The 22,264-nt window shown below is 43.8% G+C and overlaps 1 pseudogene; it reads left to right on the top strand.

Moving 5' to 3' along the window:
* The first annotated feature begins 254 nt into the window (after window positions 1-254).
* LOC130039187 (60S ribosomal protein L36a-like) lies at window positions 255-724 on the top strand (annotated as a pseudogene).
* The last annotated feature ends 21,540 nt before the right edge of the window (window positions 725-22,264 follow it).

The following is a 22,264-nucleotide window of genomic DNA, read 5'->3' as shown; positions in this document are numbered from 1 at the left end:
AGACTTCAGATATCATTGCTATCTCCACTACAGAAAGTTCCATTCATTCATTCATTCATTCAATCTGGAATTCATCTGAATCTCTATTCCCGGCAGGTTTTCTTTACACCACAGTTGAATATCCAAGTAACCTAATGCTGCTTTTCCGCGGCCTGTTCAGACTCGTAGCCATACTGTTCAATTGGCTATCCTCTGAACCATGTTCAGCACTTCATTTTCCTGTCCACATAACCCATTCTTCAGAAATCATTCCTTTCCTCGCAGACACCGCTGCCGCAAGCATGGTGAACGTACCGAAACCCGCCGGACTTTTTGTAAGAAATGTGGCAAACATCAGCCCCACAAAGTCACACAGTACAAGAAGGGCAAGGATTCTCTGTATGCTCAGGGAAAGCGTGGTTATGATAGGAAGCAGAGTGGTTACGGAGGTCAAACTAAGCCTATTTTCCGGAAGAAGGCTAAAACTCCAAAGAAGATTGTGTTGATATTTGAATGTGTCGAGCCCAACTGCAGATCTAAGAGAATGCTGGCCATTAAGAGGTGCAAGCATTTTGAACTGGGAGGCGATCAAAAGAGAAAGGGACAATTGATCCAGTTCTAAGCTTCATCTTTTAATACGAAGACAGAAATCCTGGGCTGTGTTAGACTGATGGAACAATCCATGTTTTAGGAGGGAAATTAAATAGTGTCATGAATAAACTTCCTGAGAGGAAATTTGCTTGATAAAAAAAATCATTTTTTTCTGGAAAAAAAACCCAATACTTTAATTTTTTAAGACAACTGCAAGCACCTCAAACAATGGATTATTGTTACAACACTTGTTATCTTTTCACAATCTAGTTATTGCAAAGGCATATATGGATAAATATTAATGGACAAAGTCAAGAAAAAGAGGCACCTTAATGAATTTAAAAAAAAACACATTCAATCCAATGACTTCTAAAAGAGGCTAAATTTACCTCAGTATGTAAGGTAAAAGGTAAAGGCCCTCCCATTGATCGTCTATTTGCTCGAGCGGGCCCAGTAACGTCTCTATTGGAGACTTTGTTGCTACTGTGTCTGGCATATCTAATACTCTCGGTAGCTTGCCGGGCTCTCCGAGAGGGGCGGAGGAATCGAACTCGGGTCGGCCATGTTGGCCGCTTGTAAGGCGAACGCCCTACCACTGTGCTATCGCTCCAGCCCAAGTATGTTACATTCTAAAATTGTATTGCCTACTATGGTTAGTGACCTGGATTCTGCAACTCAGAGGAAATGTATAAACAAACTACAGAATGTTCCATTCATTTACTGCGAATCTGGAATTAATCTGAATCTGCACTCCAGGCAGGCTTTCATTATACCACTGGTGAATGTCCAAGTAAAGCAATGCTGGATTTCATCAGTTTTTTCACTATCGAAGCCGTGCTGTTCACTGGCTATTCACTCAACACTGATGAGCCCTTCATTTTCCTGTCTGCACAATCCAGATTTCAGAAATCATTGGAATCTCCACTACAGAATGTTCCATTCATTCAATGCGAATCTGGAATTCATCTGAATCTCCAATACCAGCAGGTTTTCATTATACCACTTGTGAATGACCAAGTAACCCAATGCTGGTTTTCAGCGACCTGTTCACACTCACAGAGTTTCTGTTCAATTGGCTATCCACTAAATGCTGGTAAGCTCTTCATTTTTCTGTCCACACAACCCAGCATTCAGAAATCATTGGAAACTCCATTACAGAATGTTCCATTCCTTCACAGCGAATCTGGAAATCATCTGAATCTGCACTGCAGGCAGGCTTTCGTTAGACTACTGGTGAATGTCCAAGTAACCCAATGCTGGTTTTCAGTGGCCCGTTCACACTCGCAGACATGCAGTTCAATTGGCTATCCACTCAACCCTATTCAGCTCTTCATTTTCCTGTCCAAACAATCCAGACTTCAGAAATCATTCCAATGTCCACTAGAGAACAGTCCATTCATTCACTGCGAATCTGAAATTCTTCTGAAGCTCCATTACCGGCAGGTTTACGTTACACCGCTGGTGAATGTCCAAGTAACCCAATGCTGGTTTCAGCGGCCTGTTCAGACTCGCAGCCGTGCTGTTCAATTGGCTATCCACTCAACCCTGGTCAGCTCTTCATTTTCCTGTCCATACAACCCAGCCTTCAGAAATTATTGGAAACTCCAATACAGAATGTTCCATTCATTCACTGCGAATCTGGAATTAATCTGAATCTGCACTCCAGGCATGCTTTCTTTATACCACTGGTGAATGTCCAAGTAAAGCAATGCTGGATTTCATCAGTTTTTTTCACTATCGAAGCCGTGCTGTTCACTGTCTATCCACTCAACACTGGTGAGCCCTTAATTTTCCTGTCTGCACAATCCCGACTTCGGAAATTATTGGAATCTCCACTACAGAATGTTCGACTCATTCACTGTGAATCTGGAATTCATCTGAATCTCCACTACTGGCAGGTTTTCGTTACACCACTGGTGAATGACCAAGTAACCCAATGCTGGTTTTCAGCGGCCTGTTCACACTCACAGAGGTTCTGTTCAATTGGATATCCACTAAATGCTGGTAAGCTCTTCATTTTTCTGTCCACACAACCAAGCATTCAGAAATCATTGGAATCTCCATTATGGAATGTTCCATTCCTTCACTGCAAATCTGGAATTCATCTGAATCCGCACTGCAGGCAGGCTTTCGTTAGAACACTGGTGAATGTCCAAGTAACCCAATGCTGGTTTTCAGTGGCCCGTTCACACTCGCAGAGGTGCAGTTAAAATTGGCTATCCACTCAACCCTATTCAGCTCTACATTTTCCTGTCCAAACAATCCAGACTTCAGAAATCATTCCAATGTCCACTAGAGAACAGTCCATTCATTCACTGCGAATCTGAAATTCTTGTGAAGCTCCATTCCTGGCAGGTTTTCGTTACACCGCTGGTGAATGTCCAAGTAACCCAATGCTGGTTTTCAGCGGCCTGTTCAGACTCGCAGCCGTGCTGTTCAATTGGCTATCCACTCAACCATGGTCAGCTCTTCATTTTCCTGTCCATACAACCCAGCCTTCAGAAATTATTGGAAACTCCAATACAGAACATTCCATTCATTCACTGCGAATCTGGAATTCATCTGAATCAGCACTGCAGGCAGTCTTTCGTTACACCACTATTGAATGTCCAAGTAATGCAATGATGTTTTTCACCAGTCTGTTCACACTCGAAGCCAGGCTTTTCACTGTCTATCCACTCAACACTGGTCAGCTCTTCATATTCCTGTCCACAAAAAATCCAGACTTCAGAAATCATTCGAATCTCCACAGTGAATGGTCCATTCATTGACTATGAATCTGGAATTCTTCTGAATCTCCATTCCTGACAGGCTTTCGTTAGACCACCGTTGAATGTTCAAGCAACGCAATGCTGGTTTTCAGTGCTTTGTTCACTCTCGAAGCCGTGCTGTTCACTGGCAATCCACTTAACACTGGTCAGCTCTTCATTTTGCTGTCCACACAATCCAGACTTCAGATACCATTGGAATCTCCACTACAGAAAGTTCCATTCATTCACTGCGAATCTGGAATTTATCTGAATCTCTACTCCAGGCAGGTTTTCGTTACACCACTGGTATATGTCCATGTCACACAATGCTGGTTTTCAGTGGCCTGCTCAGACTCGTACTCATGCTTTTCAACTGGCTTTACACTCAACCCTGTTCAGCTCGTCATTTTCCTCTCCACATCATCCAGCCTTCAGAAATCATTGGAATGTCCACAACAAAATGTTCCATTCATTCACTGCGAATCTGGAATTCATCTGAATCTCCACTACCGGTAGGTTTGCGTGGCACATAAGGTGAATGTCCAAGTAACCCAATGCTGGTTTTAGGCGGCATATTCACACTCGCAGAAGTGCTGTTCAATTGGCTATCCGCTCAACCCTGTTGAGCTCTTCATTTTCTGTCCTTATCACGCAGCCATCAGAAATCATTGAAATCTCCACTACAGAAATTTCCATTCATTCACTGCGAATCTGGATTTCATCTGAATCTGCACTGCAGGCAGTCTTTCGTTACAACACTATTGAATGTCCAAGTAACGCATGGTTGGTTTTCAGCAGCATGTTCACACACGCAGACGTGCTACTCAATTTGCTATCCACTCAGCCCTGGTGAGATCTTCATTTTCCTGTCCACACAACCCAGCCTTCCAAAATCATTGAAATGTGTACTACAGAATGTTCTATTCATTTACTGCGAATCTGGAATACATATGAACGTCCACTATTGGCAGGAATTCAATACCAACTGGTGAATGTCCAAGTTACCCAATGCTAGTTTTTTGCGGCCTCATCACAATCGCAACTGTGTTGTTCAATTGGCTATCTTCTCAACCCTGTTGAGCTCTTCATTTTCTGTCCTCATCACGCAGTCTTCAGAAATCATTGAAATCCCCACTACAGAAATTTCCATTCATACACTGCGAATCTGGAATTCATTTGAATCTGCACTGCAGGCAGTCTTTCGTTACACCACTATTGAATGTCAAAGTAACCCAATGGTGGTTTTCAGCGGCCATTTCACACTCGCAGACGTGCTCTTTAATTGGCTATCCACTCAACCCTGGTCAGCTCTTCATTTTCCTGTCCACACAACCCAGGCTTAGGAAATCATTGGAATCTCCACTACAGATAGTTCCAATCATTCATTGCGAATCTGGAATTCATCTGACTCTGCACACGAGGAAGGTGTCTTTACACCACTGGGGAATGATCAAGTAACCCAGTGCTCATTTTCAGTGGCCTGTTTACAATTGCAGTCGTGCTGTTCAGCTGGCTATCCACTGAACCCTGGTGAGCTCTTCATTTTCCTGTCCACACAACTCAGCCTTCAGAAATTATTGGAATCTTCGCTACAGAATGTTCCATTCATTCACTGCGAATTTGGAATTCATCTGAATCTGCACTGCAGGCATTCTTTCGTTACACCACTGTTGACTGTCCACGTAACCTCAAGATGGTTTGTAGCGGCATGTTCACACTCGCAGACGTGCTGTTCAGTTGGATATCCACTCAAGCCTGGTCAGCTCTGCATTTTCCTCTCCACGCCAACCAGACTTCAGAAATCATTGGAACCTCCAATACAGAACTTTCCATACAATCACTGCGAATCTGGAATTCATCTGACTCTCCACTCCAGGCAGGTTTTCGTTAAACCACTGGTGAATGACCAAGTAACACAATGCTGGTTTTCAGCGGCCTGTTCACACTCCCAGCTGTGCTGTTCAATTTCCCATACACTCAACCATGGTTAGCTCTTCATTTTCCTGTCTAAACCACCCAGATATACAGAAGTCATTGGAACCTTCACCACAGTATGTTCCATTCATTCACTGCGAATGTGCAATTTATCTGAAACTGCTCTCCAGGCAGGCTTTCTTTATACCAATGGTGAATGTCCCAGTAACCCAATGCTGGTTTTCAGCGGTCTGTTCACACTCGAAGCCGTGCTGTTCACTGGCTATCCACTCAACACTGGTCATCTTTTCATTTCCTTACCACACAGTCCAGACTTCAGAAATTTTTGTAACCTCCACTACAGAATGTTCCATTCACTCACTGGGTATCTGGAATTCATCTGCTTCTGCATTCAAGTTTTCGATACACCGCTGTTGAATGTCCAAGTAACCCAATGTTAGTTTTCAGTGGGCTGTTGACGATCGCAGCCATACTGTTCATTTGGCTCTCCACTCAACTCTGGTCAGCTCTTCATTTTCCTGTACACACAATCCAGACTTTAGAAAGCATTGGAACCTAGACTACAGAATGTTCCATTCATTCACTGCGAATCTAGAATTCATCGGAATCTCCACTACCGGCAGGTTTTCGTTACACCACTGGTGAATGTCCATGTAACCCAATGCTGGTTTTCAGCGGCCTGCTCAGACTCACAGCCATGCTTTTCAATTGGCTATCCACTCAACCCTGTTCAGCTCTGCATTTTCCTGCCCACATCACCCAGCCTTCAGAAATCATTGGAATCTCCACTACAGAATGTTCCATTCATTCACTGCGAATATGGAATTTATCTGACTCTCCAATTCAGGCAGGTTTTGGTTACACCACTGTTGAAAGTCCAAGTAACACAATACTGGTTTTCAGCGGCATGTTCAAACTCGCAGCCGTGCTTTTCATTTTTCTATCCACTAAACCCTGGTCAGCTCTTCATTTTCCTGTATAAACCACCCAGATTTACAGAAATCATTGGAAACTCCACTACAGAATGTTCCATACATTCAGTGCGAATCTGGAATTCATCTTAATCTCAACTCCAGCCAGGTTTTCTTTACACCACTGGTGAATGTCCAAGTGACCCAATGCTGGTTTTCATCGGACTTTTCATACATGCAGCCGTTCTGTTCAATTGGCTGCAGATTCAACCCTGGTGAATTCTTCATTTTCCTGTCCACATAAACTAGCCTTCAGATAGTATTGGAATCTCCATTATAGAATGTTCCATTCATTCACTGCGAATCTGGAATTCATCTCATTCTCCACTCCTGCCAGGTTTTTGTTACACCACTGTTGAATGTCCAAGTAACACAATGCTGGTTTTCAGCCTCATTTTCCTACTCGCAGCATTGCTGTTCAATTGGCTATCCATTCAACCCTGGTCAGCTCTTCATTTTCCTGTCCACACAACTCAGCCTTCAGAAATCATTTAAATCTCCACTACAGAATGTTCCATTCATTCACTGCGAATCTTGAATTAATCTGAATCTCCACTAAAGGGAGATATCTGTTACACCACTGGTGAATGTCCAAGTAACCCAAAGCTGGTTTTCAGGAGCCTGTTCCCACTAGTAGCCCTGCTATTCACTAGCTAAACACTCAAAACTGGTCAGCTGTTCATTTTACTGTCCACACAGCCCAGCCTTCAGAAATCATTGGAATCTCCACTACAGAATGTTCCGTTCATTCACTACGAATCTGGAATTCATCTGAATCTCCAATACCGGCATATTTTCGTTAGACCACTGGTGAATGTCCAAGTAACCCAATGCTCATTTTCAGTGGCCTGTTCACAATCGCAGACGTGTTGTTCAATTGGCTATCCACACAACCCTGTTCAGATCTTCATTTTCCTGTCCACATCACTCAGCCTTCAGAAATCATTGGAATGTCCACTACAGAATTTTCCATTCATTCACTGCGATTCTGGAATTCATCTGAATCTCCACTACCAGCAGGTTTTCGTTATACATCTGCTGATTGTCCAATTAAACCAATGCTGCTTTTCAGCGGCCTGCTCAGACTCGCAACCATGCGGTTCAATGGGCTGTCCACTCAACTCAACCCTGTTCAGCTCTTCATTTTCATGTCCACATCACCCAAAATTTAGATACCATTGGTAACTCCACTACAGAATGTTCCATTAATTCACTGAGAATCTGGAATTCATCTGCCTCTCCACTCCAGGCAGGTTTTAATTACACACTCTTGAATGTCCAAGTAACCCAATGCTGGTTTTCAGTGGCATGTTCACACTCGCAGACGTGCTGTTCAATTGGCTATCCACTTAACCCTGCTCAGCTAATCATTTTCCTGTCCACACTACCCAGACTTCAGAAATCATTGGAACTTGCACTGCAGAATGTTCCACACATTCACTGCGAATCTGGAATATATCTCAATCTCCACATCAGGCTGGTTTTGGATACAACTCTGGTGAATGTCCAAGTAACGCAATGCTGATTCTCAGCCGCCTTTTCACACTCGCTGATGTGCTGTTTAATTGGCTATCCTCACAACCATGGTCAAGTCTTCATTTTCCTGTACACACAATCCAGACTTTAGAAATCATTGTTATCTCCACTACAGAATATTCAATTCATTCACTGCGAATTTGGATTTCATCTGAATCTGCAACAAAGGTAGTCCTTTGTTACACCACTGTTGAATGTCCAAGTAACCCAATGATGGTTTTCAGCGGCCTGTTCACACTTGCAGAAGTGCTGTCCAACTGGCTATCTCTTAAACCCTGGTCAGCTCTTCATTTTCCTGTCCACACAGCCCAGCCTTCAGAAATCATTGGAATCTCCACTACTGAATGTTCCATTCATTCACTGCGAATCTGGAATTCATCTGACTCTCCACTCCAGGCAGGATTTCATTTCACCACTGGGGAATGTGCGAGTAACGAATGCTCGTTTTCAGCGGTCTTTTCACACTCGCAGCCTTGCTGTTCAATTGGCTATCGATTCAACCCTGGTCAGTTCTTCATTTTTCTGTCCACAGAACTCAGCCTTCAGAAATCATTTAAATCTCCACTACAGACTGTTCCATTCATTCACTGCAAATCGTGAATTCATCTGATTTTCCACTAAAGGCAGCTCTCTATTACACTACTGGTGAATGTCGAAGTAATCCAAAGTTGGTTTTCAGCAGCCTGTTACCACTCGCAGCCCTGCTATTCAAAGGCTATCCACTCAAAACTGTTCAGCTGTTCAATTTACTGTCCACACAGCACAGCCTTCATAAATCAATGGAAACTCCATTACGTAATGTTCCGTTCATTCACTACGAATATGGAATTCATCTGAATCTCCACTACGGGCAGGCTTTCGTTACACCACTGGTGAATGTCCAAGTAACCAAATGCTCGTTTTCAGCGTCATGTTCACAATCGCAGACATGCTGTTCAATTGCCTATGCACTCAATGCTGGTGAGCTCTGCATTATTCTGTCCACACAGCCCAGCCTTCAGAAATCATTGGAGTCTCCACTACAGAACGTTCCATTCATTCACTACGAATCTGGAATTCATCTGACTCTCCAACTCCAGGCAGGAATTAGTTACACCACTGGTGAATGTCCAAGTAACCCAATGCTGGTTTTCAACAGCCTGTTCACACTCGCAGCCGTGCTGTTCAAGTTCCATCCACTAAACTGTGGTTACCTCTTCATTTTCCTATCCACAGAACCCAGACTTCAGAAATCATTGTTATCTCCACTACAGCATGTTCCATTCATCCACTGCCAATCTGGAATTCATCTGAATCTCCACTCCCGGCAGGCTTTCGTTACAGCGGAATGTTCACACTCGCAGACATGATGTTCAATTGCCTATCCACTCAATTCTGGTCAGCTCTGCATTTTCCTGTCAATACAACCCAGCATTCTGAAATCATTGGAATCTCCACTACAGATTGTTCCATACATTCACTGCGAATATGGAATTAATCTGAATCTGCACTCCAGGAAGTCTTTCCTTATACCATTGTTTAACGTACAAGTAACCCGTATGATCTAGAATTCATCTGACTCTCCACTCCAGGCAGGATTTCGTTACACCACTGGTGAATGTCCAAGTAACCCATGCTGGTTTTAAGCGGCCTGTTCTCTATTTCTTAAGGCTGGACTGTGTGGACAGGAAAATGAAGAGCTGACCAGCATTGAGTGGATAGCCAATTTAACAGCACGTCTGAGAGTGTGAACATGCCGCTGAAAACCACCATTGGGTTACTTGGACATTCAGCTGTGCTGTAACGAAAGACTGACTACAGTGCCGTTTCAGATGAATTCTAAATTTGCAGTGAATTAATGGAACATACTGTAGTGCAGATAACAATAATTTCTTAAGGATGGGTTGTGTGAAAAGGAAAATGAAGAGCTAACGAGGGTGGAGTGGATGGCAAATTGAACAGCAGGTCTGCGATTGTGAACAGGCCACTGAAAACCAGCATTGGTTTACTTGGACATTCAACAGTGGTGTAACGAAAACCTGCCTGGAGTGGAGATTCAGATGAATTCCAGATTCGCTGTGAATATTTGGAACATTCTGTAGTGGAAGTTCCACTGATTTCTGTAAGTCTGGGTTGTTTCGAGAGGAAAATTAAGAGCTGACCAGGGTGGAGTACATAGGCAATGGAACAGCACTTCTGCGAGTGTGAACAGGCCACTGAAAACCAACATTGGGTTACTTGGACATTCACCAGTGGTGTAAAGAAAGCATGCCTGGAGTGCAGGTTCAGATTAATTCCAGATTCGCAGTGAATGAATGGAACATTCTGTAGTGGAGATAAAAATGTTTTCTGAAGGCTGGTGGACAGGAAAATGAAGAGCTGACCAGGGTTGAGTGGATAGCCAACTGAATATCACGGCTGCTATTGTGAACATGCCACTGAAAACCAGCATTGGGTTATTTGAATATTCAACAGTGGTGTAACAAAAACCTGCCTTGAGTGCAGAGTCAGAAGAATTCCAGATTCGCAGTGAGTGAATGGAACATTTTGTAGTGGAGAATCCAATAATTTCTGAAGTCTGGATTGTTTGGAAAGGAAATGAAAAGCTGACCAGTATTGAGTGGATAACCAGTGAACAGCACGGCTTTGAGTGTGAACAGACCTCAGAAAACCAGCATTGTGCTACTTGGACATTCACCAGTGGTATAAAGAAAACCTGCTTTGAGAACAGAGTCAGATGAATTATAGATAGTGGAGGTTACAATGCTTTCTGAAGTCTGGGTTTTGTGGACAGGAAAATGAAGAGCTGACCAGGCTTGAGCGGATAGCCAGTGAACAGCACGGCTTCGAGTATGAAGAGGCGGCTGAAAACCAATATTGGGTAAATTGGTCATTCACCAGTGGTGTATCGAAAACCTGCCTGGAGTGGAGAGTCAGATGAATTCCAGATTCGCAGTGAATGAATGGAACATTGTTTAATGGAAAGTCCAATGATTTCTGAAGTCTGGGTTGTTTGGACAGGATAATGAAGAGCTGACCAGTGTTAAGTGGATGGCAAATTGAACAGCACGGCTGCGAGTCCTTGAATTCCAGATTGGCAGTAATTGAATGGAAAATTCTTTAGTGGAGATTCCACTGGTTTCTGAATTCTACGTTGTGTGAACAGGAAATGAAAGAGCTGTCCACTGTGGAGTGGACAGCCAGTTGAACAGCACGCCTGCGACTGTCAACAGGACGCTGAAAACCAGCATTTGGTTACTTGGACATTCACGAGTGGTTTAACCATAGCCTGCGTGGAGTGGAGATTTAGATGAATTCCAGATTCGGAGTGAATTATTGGAACATTCTGGAGTGGATATTCCAATGATTTCTGAAACCTGGGTTGGGTGGACAGGAAAATTAAGAGCTGACCAGGGATCATTGGATAGCCAGTTGAACAGCACACCTGCGAATGTGAACAGGACCCTGAAAACCAGCATTGTGTTACTTGAATATTCAACAGTAGTGTAACTAAAGCCTGCCTTGAGTAGAGATTCGATGATCTCCAGATTCCAGTGAATGAATGGAACATTCTGTAGTGTAGATTCCAATGATTTCTGAAATCTGGGTTGGATGGATATGAAAATGAAGAGCTGACTAGGGTTCAGTGGATAGCCAGCTGAACAGCACGCAAGCGAGTGTGAAAAGGCCTCTGAAATCTAGCATTTGTTTACTTGGACATTCAGCAGTGGTATAAGGAAAGCCTGCCTGGAGTGGAGACTCGATTATCTCCAGATTGGCAATGAATGAATGAAACATTCTTTAGTGGATATTCCAATGAATTCTGAAGTCTGGGTTATGTGGACAGGAAAATGGAGAGCTGACCAAATTTCAGTGGATAGCCAGTTGAACAGCACGGCTGCGAATGTGAACAGGACGCTGAAAACCAGCTTTGGGTTACTTGGACATTAAACAGTCGTTTAACGAAAGCCTGTCTGGAGTAGAGATTCAGATGAATTCCAGATTCGCAGTGAATGAATGGAACATACTGTAGTGGAGTTTCCAATGTTTTCTGAAATCTGGGTTGTGTGGACAGGAATATGAAGAGCTAACCAGTGTTCACTGGATAGCTAGTTGAACAGCACGCCTGCAATTTTGAACAATACGCTGATAACCAGCATAGGGTTACTTCAACATTTGCAGTGGTGAAACGAAAATCTGCCTGGAGTGGAGATTCTATGATCACCCGATTCCAGTGAATGAATGGAACATTCTGTAGTGGAGATTCCAATGATTTCTGAAATCTGATTTGTGTGGAAACGAAAATGAAGAGACGACCAGGGTTCAGGGGATAGCCAGTTGAACAGCATGCCTGCGAGTGTGAAAAGTCCTCTGAAAACCAGCATTGGAATACTTGTGCAATAAGCAGTGGTGTAAAATAAGCCTGCCTGGAGTGGAGATTTCATGATATCCTGATTCCAGTGAATTAATGGAACATTCTGTAGTGGAGATTCCAATGATTTCTGATGTCTTGGTTGTGTGGACAGGAAATGAAGGAGCTGACCACTGCTGAGTGGAGAGCCAGTTGAACACCAAGCCTGCGACTGTGAATAGGACGCTGAAAACCATCATTGGGTTACTTGGACATTCAGCATTCGTGTAATGAAAACCTGTCTGGAGTGGAGATTCGATGATCTCCAGATTCCAGTGATTGAATGGAACATTTTGTAGTGGAGATTCCAAAGATTTCTGAAGTCTGGTTATGTGGACAAGAAAAGGACGAGCCGACCAGGGTGGAGTGGATAGCCAGATGAACAGCACGCCTGCGACTGTGAACAGGTCTCTGAAAACCAGCATTGGGTTACTAGGACATTCACCCATCGTGTAACGAAAACGTGCCTGGACTGAAGATTCAGATGAATTCATTATTGCAAGTGAATGAAGGGAACATTTTATAGTGGAGATTCCAATGGTTTCTGAAGTATGGGTTGTGTGCCCAGGAAAATGAAGAGCTGACCAGGTTGGAGTAGATAACCAGTTGAACAGCACGCCTGCGAGTAAGAACAGGACGCTGAAAACCAGCATTTGTTACTTGGACATTCAACAGTAGTGTCACGAAAGCCTGCCTGCAGTGGATATTGAGATGAATTCCAAGTAGGCAGTGATTTAAAGGAATATTCTGTAGTGTATATTCCAAAGATTTCTGAAGACTGGTTTGTGTGGACGGGAAAATGAAGAGCTGACCAGGGTTGAGTGGATAGCCTGTTGAACAGCATGCCTGCGATAGTGAACAGGACGCCGAAAACCAGCATTGGGTTACTTGGACATTCACCAGTGATGTAAAGAAAGCCTGCCTGGAGTGGAGATTCGATGATCTCCAGATTGGCCGTGAAAGAATGGAATATTCGGTAGTGGAGATTCCAATGATTTCTGAAGTCTGGATTGTGTGGACAGGAAATGAAAGACCTGACCACTGTGGAGTGGATAGTAAGTTGAACAGCACGCATGCGAGTGTGAACAGGATGCTCAAAACCAGCATTGGGTTATTTGGACATTCACCAGTAGTTTAACGAAAGCCTGCCTGGAGTTGAGATTCAGATGAATTCCAGATTTGCAATGAATGAATGGAACATTCTGTAGTGGAGTTTCCAATGATTTCTGAAGTCTGGGTTGTGTGGACAGGAAATGAAAGAGCTGACCACTGTGGAGTGGATGAACAATTGAACAGCACGCCTGCGACTGTGAACAGAATGCTGAAAACCAGCATTGGGTTATTTGGAAATTCACCAGTGGTGTAACGAAAGCCTGCCTGTGGTGGAGATTCAGATGAATTCCAGATTCGCAGTGTATGAATGGAACATTTTATAGTGGAGATTCCAATGATTCTGAAGTATGGGTTGTGTGGACTGGAAAATGAAGAGCTGACCATGTTGGAGTTTATACCCAGTTGAACATCACGCCTGCAAGTGTGAACAGGATGCTGAAAACCAGCATTATGTTACTTGGACATTCAAGAGAGTGTAATGAAAGCCTGCCTGCAGTGGAGATTGAGATGAATTCCAGATTGCCAGTGAATGAATGGAGCATTCTTTAATGGAGATTCCATTGATTTCTGAAGCCTGTGTTGTGTGGATGGGAAAATGAAGAGCCGACCAGGGTTGAGTGGAAAGCCAGTTGAACAGCACGCCTGGGATTGTGAACAGGACACTTAAAATCACGATTAGGTGACTTGGACATTCTCCAGTGGTGTAATGAAAGCCTGCCTGAAGAGGAGATTCAAAGAACCCCAGACTAGCAGTGAATGAATTGAACATTCTACAGTGGTGATTCCAATCATTTCTGAATGGGATATTCTCTAGTGGAGATTCCAATGATTTCTGAAGTCTGGGTTGTGTGGACAGGAAATGAAAGAGCAGTGGAGATTCGATGAACTCTAGATTGGCAGTGAATGAATGTAACATTCTGTAGTGGAGATTACAATGATTTTTGAAGTCTGGGTTGTGTGGACAGGAAATGAAAGAGCTGACCAGAGTGGAATGGATAGCTAGTTGAACAGCATGCCTGTGAGTGTGAACAGGACGTTGAAAACCAGCATTGGGTTACTTGGACTTTCAGCAGTGTTGTAACATAAGCCAGCCTGGAGTGGTGATTCGATGATCTCCAGATTGGCAGTGAATGAATGGAATATTCTCTAGTGGAGATTCCAATGATTTCTGAAGTCTGGGTTGTGTGGACAGGAAATGAAAGAGCTGACCACTGTGGAGTGGATAGCCACTTGAACAGCATGCCTGCGAGTGTGAACAGGACGCTGAAAACCAGCATTGTGTTACTTGGACATTCAACATAGTGTAACGAAAGCCTGCCTGGAGTTGAGATTCAGATGATTTCCAGATTGGCAGTGAAGGAATGGAACATTCTGTAATGGATATTCCAATTATTTCTGTTGCCTGGTTTGTGTGGACGGGAAAATAAGAGCTGACCAGGGTTGAGCTGATAGCCAGTTGAACTAAACGCCTGCAAGTGTCAACAGGCCGCTGAAAACCAGCATTGGGTGGCTTGGATATTCAACACTGGTTTAACGAAAGCCTGCCTGGAGTGGAGATTCGATGAATTCCAGATTGTCTGTAAATGAATGGAATTTTCTGTAGTGGAGATTCCAATTATTTCTGAAGAATGGTTTGTGTGGACAGGAAAAAGAAGTGCTGACCAGGCTTCAGTGGATAGCCAGTTTTACAGCACGCCTGCGACTGTGAACAGGACGCTGAAAACCAGCATTATGTTACTTGGACATTCAGCAGTGGTGTATGCAAAGCCTGCCAGGAGTGGAGATTCGATGATCTCCAGATTGGCAGTGAATAAATAAAACTTTCTTTTGTGGAGTTTCCAATGATTTCTAATGTCTGATTTGTGTGGGTAGGAAAAGAAAGAGCTGACAACTGTGGAGTTGATAGCCAATTGAACAGCAAGCCTGTGAGTGTAAAAAGGACGCTGAAAACCAGCATTAGGTTACATGGACATTGAGCAGTGGTTTAACGAAATCCTGCCTGGAGTGGAGATTCGATGAATTCCAGATTGGCAGTGAATGTATGGAACATACTGTAGTGGAGATTCCAATGATTTCTGAAGTCTTGGTTGTGTGGACAGGAAAATGAAGAGCTGAACAGGGTTGATTGGATAGTCAGTTGAACAGCACGCCTTCGAGTGTAAACAGGATGCTGAAAACCAGCGTTGGGTTACCTGGACATTCTCCAGTGGTGTAACGAAAGCCTTCCTGGAGTGGAGATTCGGTGAATTTTAGATAGGCAGTGAATGAATGGAATTCTGTAGTGGAGTTTCCAATGATTTCTGAATTCTACATTGCATGGACAAGAAAATGAAGAGCTGACCAGGGTAGAGTGTTTGGCCAGTTCAACAGCATGCCTACTAGTGTAAACAGGCCTTTGGAAACCAGGAATGGGTTACTTGCACATTCAGCAGTAGTATAACGAGAGCCTGCCTGAAATGGAGATTCAGATGATTTCCATGTTTGCAGTGAATGAATGGAATATTCTGTAGTGGAGATTCTAATGGTTTCTGAAAACTGGGTAATGTGGACAGGAAAATGAAGAGCTGACAAGATTTGAGTGGATAGCCAGGTAAACCGCATGCCTGCAAGTGTGAACAGGCCTCTGAAAACCAGCATTGTTAAAGCATTCAGCAGGGTTATAACAAAAGCCTGCCTGGAGTGGAGATTCGATGATCTCCAGATTGGCAGTGAATGAATGGAACATTCTGTAGTGGATATTCCAATGATTTCTGAAGTATGGGAAGTGTGGACAGGAAATGAAAGAGCTTACCACTGTGGAGTGGATAGTCAGTTGAATAGCACGCCTGCTAGTGTGAACAGGCCTCTGCAAACCAGCATTGGGTTGTAATGAAAGCCTGCCTGGGGTGGAGATTCGATGAATTCCAGATTGTCAGAGAAAGAATGGAACATTCTGTCGTGGAGATTCATATGGTTTCTGAAGTCTGGTTTGTGTGGACAGGAAAAGAAAGAGGTGACCACTATGGAGTGGATATCCAGTTGAATAGAACCCCTGCGCGTGTGAACAGGACGCTGAAAACCAGCATTGGGTTAGTTGGACATTCACCAGTGGTTTAACGAAAGCCTGCATGGAGTGGAGATTCAGATGAATTCCAGATGCGAAGTGAATGAATGGCACATTCTGTAGTGGGATTCCAATGATCTCTAAAATCTGGGTTGTGTGGACAGGAAAAGAAAGAGCTGACCACTCTGGAATTGATAGTCAGTTGAACAGCACGCCTGCGAGTTTGAACAGGACGCTGAAAGCCAGCATTTGGTTACTTCAACATTCAGCAGTGGTGTAGCGGAGATTCGATGAATTCCAGATTGGCAGTGAATGAATGGTACATTCTGTGGTGTTGATTCCAAGGATTTCTGAAGTCTGGGATGTGTGGATAGGAAAATGAAGAGCAGACCATGTTAGACTGGATAGCCAGTTGAAGAATAGGCTTGCGAGTTTGAACAGGCTGCTGATAACCAGCATTGCGTTACTTGGATATTTACCAGTGATGTAAAGAAAACTTGCCTGGAGTAGGGATTCGATGAATTCCAGATGGCAGTGAATGAATGGAACATTCTTATTGGAGATTCCAAATATTTCTGAAGTTTGAGTTGTGTGGACAGGAATATGAAGAGCTGACCATGGTGGAGTGGAGAGCCAGTTGATCAGCACGCCTCGACTGTGAACAGGCTGCTGAAATTGGGGAAATTGTATATTGGGGAAATTGTATATTAACCAGTGGTGAACATTGGGGAAATTGTATATTAACCAGTGGTGTAAAGAAAATCTGCCTGGCGTGGAGATTTGATGAATTCCAGATTGTTAGTGAATGAATGGAAATTCTGTAGTGGAGGTTACAATGATTTCTGAATTCTGGGTTGTATTGACAGGGAAATGAAGAGCAGACCAGGTTAGCGTGGATATCCAGTTGAACAGGAGGCCTGCGAGTTTAAACAGGCTGCTGAAAACCAGCAATGGGTTTCTTGTATATTCACTAGTGCTGTAACGAAATCCTGCCTGGATTTGAGATTCGATGAATTCCAGATTCGCAGTGAATGAATAGAACATTCTGTAGTGGAGATTCCAATGATTTCTGAAGCCTTGTTTGTGTGGACAGGAAAATGAAGAGCTGACCAGGTGGAGTGGAAAGCCAGTTGAACAGTAGGCCTGCGAGTGTTAAAAGGATCCTGATAACCACCATTGGGTTACTTGGATTTTCAACAGTGGTTTAACAAAAATCTGCATGGAGTGGAGATTCGATGAATTCCAGATTGGCAGTGAATGAATGGCGGATTCTGTAGTGGAGATTCCAATGTTTTCTGAATTCTGTGTTTCGTGGATGGGAAAATGAAGAGTAGACCAGGTGAGAGTGGATAGCTAGTTGAACAGCAGGCCTGAGAGTTTGAATAGGCTGCCGATAACTAACATTGCGTTACTTAGATATTCACCAGTGGTGTAATGAAAACCTGCCTGGAGTGTAGATTTGATGAATTCCAGATTGGAAGTGAATGTATGGAATATTCTGTAGTGGAAATTCCAATGATTTCTGAAGCCTGGTTTGTGTGGACAGGAAAATGAAGAGCTGACTAATTGGAGTGGATAGCCAGTTGAACAGCAGGCCTGCGAGTGTGAACAGGCCTCTGCAAACCAGCATTGTGTTACTTGGACATTCAGCAGTGGTGTAACGTAAGCCTGCCTGGAATGGAGATTCGATGATCTCCAGATTGGCAGTGAATTAATGGAACATTCTGTCCTGAAGATTCCAATGATTTCTTAAGTATGGGTTGTGTGAACACGAAAATAAAGAGCTGACCACTTTGGAGTCGATAGCCAGTTGAAGAGCACACCTTCGTTTGTGAACAGGCTGCTGAATACCAGCATTGGGGTACTGGGATATTCACCATTGTTGTAACCAAATCCTGCCTGGAGTGGAGATTCGACCAATTCCAGATTGTCAGTAAATGAATGGAACATTCTGTAGTGGAGATTTCTATGGTTTCTGTAGTCTGGTTTGTGTGGACAGGAAAAGAAAGAGAAGACCGCTGTGGAGTGGATAGCCAGTTGAACAGCATGCCTGCGAGTGTGAATAGGACGCTGAAAACCAGCATTGTGTTACTTGGATATTCACCAGTGTTGTAACGAAAGCCAGCCTGGAGTGTAGGTTCAGATGAATTTCAGTTTCGCCGTAAGTGAATGGAACATTCTATACTGGAGATACCAATAATTTCAGAACTCTAGTTTATGGGCACCAGGAAATGAAGTGTTTACCAGGGTGGAGTGGATAGCCAGTGAACACCACGCCTGTGGTATGTGAACAGGCCGCTGAACACTAGCATTGGGTTACTGGGACATGCAGAAGAATCCCTACCCTGACAAGTTTTTGAGGCATACAATCATCACCACCACTGTGTGGCGTTCACCAGGAGAGTACCATATGGTTTCGATTAATTTAGAAGTCGATGCACACCAGCTCTAGTAGGAGTGAAAGGTATGATGAAAACTTCGGCTTGATTGAGTGCACAGGCAGATGAAAACCAGATATGTAGGTGTTGATATTTAGATAAACTGAGGTGGCTCGGTAGTGTGGCAGGGTAAATGAGCAGAATACTATAATCGACTGGATAGGGAGATGAACAGCAGGCCTGGGGAGAGTTGAAAGCAAATGCTCAATTGGCAGATTTCGAATTCGACTAGATTTCATGGAGAACGAGAAGAAACGCAGGCTTAATACATTGGATACTGAGATGAAATCACTACTCAGCAGTGTAGATCGCTTTCACTCTCCCAGTCCTCCCGGACTTCATTGATTGGCTGGCGCAGTTCTGTACTGTCTTCATTTGGAAATTTGTGGTGACTGTAAATTTGGCATATGGAATATTTCACGGGTGTCTTGCCAGGCTTTGCCACGAGGGCCAGATATTCTTGGTAGCTCCCCAGGCTCTCTGAGAGGGAGAAGAATTGAACCCGGCTCGGAAAGGCTGGCTGCTTCACGCACTCGTCCTACTGCTGTGCTCTCGCGCCAAATCCAAGTGTGGATAGGAAGATGAAAAGCAGGACATGAACGATTTTAGAGTGCAGATTCAGATGACTTCATGTTTCTTGGTAGACTCACCAGTGCTGTTACGAATGCATGCGTAAAATTGATATTCAATGTATTCCAGACTCTCAGTAAATGACCGGAACATTCTGCAATGGAGATTCCAATGATTTCTGATGTCTGGGTTGTGTGGACAGGAAAATGAAGAGCTCACCAGGGTGGCGTGGATACCCAGTGATCAGCACAGGCCGCTGAAAACCACCATTGGGTTACTTGGACATTCACCAGTGGTGTAACGAAAGCCTACCTGGAGTAGAGATTCAAAGAACACCAAATTGGCAGTGAATGATTGGAAAATTTTGTAGAGGAGATTCAAATGATTTCTGAAATCTGGGTTTTGTGGACAGGAATATGAAGAGCTTACCAGGCTGGAGTGGATAGCCAGTTGAACAGCACGCCTGCGAGTGTGAACAGGACGCTCAAAACCAGCATTGGGTTACTTGGATATTCACCAGTGGTATAATGAAAGTCTGCCTCGAGTGGAGATTCGATGAATTCCAGATTGGCGGTGAATGAATGCAAAATTCTGTAGTGGAGTTTCCAATGGTTTCTGAAGTCAAGGTCGTGTGGACAGGAAATTGAAGAACTGAACAGGGTTGACTGGATAGCCAGTTGAAGAGCAAGCCTGCGAGTGTGAACAGGCCACTGAAAAACAGCATTGGGTTACTTGGACATTCACCAGTGGTGTAAAGAAATCCTGCCTGGAGTGGAGATTCAGATGAATTCCAGATTCGCAGTGAATGAATGCAATATTCTGTAGTGGACATTCCAATGATTTCAGAACTGTGGGTTACGGGCACCAGGAAATGAAGAGGTGACCAGGGTGGAGTGGATAGCCAGTTGAACAGCATGCATGCCTGCGAGGGAGAACAGGATGTTGGAAACCAGCTTTGGGTTACTAGGACATTTACCAGTGGTGTAATGAAAGCCTGCCTTGAGTGGAGATTCCATGAATTCCAGATTGGCAGTGAATGAGTGGAACTTTCTGTAGTGGAGATTCCAATAGTTTCTGAAGTCAATGATGTGTAGACAGGAAAATGAAGTGCTGACCAGGGTGGAGAGGATAGCCAGTTGAACAGCACGCCTGCGAGTGTGAAAAGGCCACTGAAAACCAGCATTTGGTTACTTGGACATTCAGCAGTTGTGTAACGAAAGCCTACCTGGAGTGGAGATTAAGATGAATTCCAGATCCGCAGTGAATGAATGGAGCATTCTTTATTGGAGATTCCAATGATTTCTGAAGTCTGGTTTGTGTGGACAGGAAAAGAAAGAGCTGACCATGTTGGAGAGTATAGCCAGTTGAAGAGCACTCCTGCGAGTGTGAACCGGATGCTGAAAAGCCCATTGGGTTACCTGGACATTCAACACTGGTGTAAGGAAAACCTGCATGGACTGGAGATTCAGATAAATTCCAGACTCGCAGTGAATGAGTGGAACATTCTGTAGTGGAGATTCCAATGATATCTGAAATCTGGATTGTGTGGACAGGAAAAGAAAGAGCTGACCTAACAGCACACATGCGAGTGTGAATAAACCGCTGAAAACCATCACTGCGTTACTTGGATATTCACCAGTGATGTAACGAAATCCTGCCTGGAGTGGAGATTTAGATGAATTCCAGGTTCTAAGTGAATGAATGGTACATTCTGTAGTTGAGATACCAATGATTTCAGAACTCTGTATTATGGGCACCAGTAAACAAAGAGTTGACCAGGGTGGAGTGGATAGCTAGTGAGCACTACGCCTGCGGTATGTTAACAGGCCCGTGACCAGTAGCATTGGGTTACTGGGTCATGCAGAAGAATCCCAACCCTGATGAGTTTTAGAGGCATAGGATCATCACCACCGCTGGGTGGCGTTGACGGGGAGAATACCACATGTTTTCGATTGATTCAGAAGTCCATGCACACCAGGCCTGGTTAGAGTGGACGGGATGATAAAAACTTCGGCTTGATTGAGTTTACAGGCAGATGAAAACCAGATATGTAGGTGTTGATATTTAGATGAACTCAGGTCCCTCGTTAGTGTGGCAGGGTTAATGAACAGAATACTATATTCGACTGGTTAAGGAGCTGAACAGCAGGCCTGGTGATAGTTGACAGCAAATGCTCACTTGACAGATTTCTAATTCGACTCGAATTCGTGGAGAACGAGAAGAATCACAGGCTTTAAACATTGGATATTGAGATGAATTCACTACTCAGCCCTGTGGATCACTGTCACTCTCCCATTCCTCCCGGACTTCATTGATTTACTGCCAGGGTTCAGTAGCGTCTTCGTTTGGAGTCTTGCGTTGACTGTAATTTTGGCATATGGAATATTTCAGAGGTGTCTTTCCAGGCTTTGCCAAGAAGGCCAGATACTCTCGGGCTCTCTGAGAGAACAAGGAATTGAAAATGGCTTATCCAGGCTGGCAGCGTGACGCATTCGTCCTACTGATGTGCTTTCCACCAGAATGGCAGTGTGGATAGGAAGATTAAAAGCAGCCCTTGGTTGATTTTAGAGTGCAGATTCAGATGATTTCAAGTTTCTAGTTAAACTCACCAGTGCTGTAACGAATGCCTGCGTATAGTGTAGATTCATATGAATTCCAGACTCGAAGTGAATGAACGGAAATTTCTTCTGTGGAGATTGCAATGATTTCTGATGTTTGGCTTCTGTAGATAGGAAAATGAAGAGATGAACAGGGTGAAGTGGATAGCCAGTGATCAGCACAAGCCGCTGAAAACCATCATTGGGTTACTTGGACATTTACCAGAGATGAAACGAAAGGCTGCCTGGAGTGGAGATTCAAAGAACACCAGATTAGCAGTGAATTAATGGAACATACTGGAGTTGAGATTCCAATGATTTCTGAAGTCTGGGTTGTGTGGACATTTATAT

Source organism: Sorex fumeus, unplaced genomic scaffold, assembly GCF_029834395.1.
Source record: "Sorex fumeus unplaced genomic scaffold, SorFum_2.1 ptg000083l, whole genome shotgun sequence".
NCBI lineage: Eukaryota > Metazoa > Chordata > Mammalia > Eulipotyphla > Soricidae > Sorex > Sorex fumeus.
The sequence above is the reverse complement of the archived record's forward strand: the minus strand, read 5'-3'. Positions and strand labels throughout refer to the sequence as shown.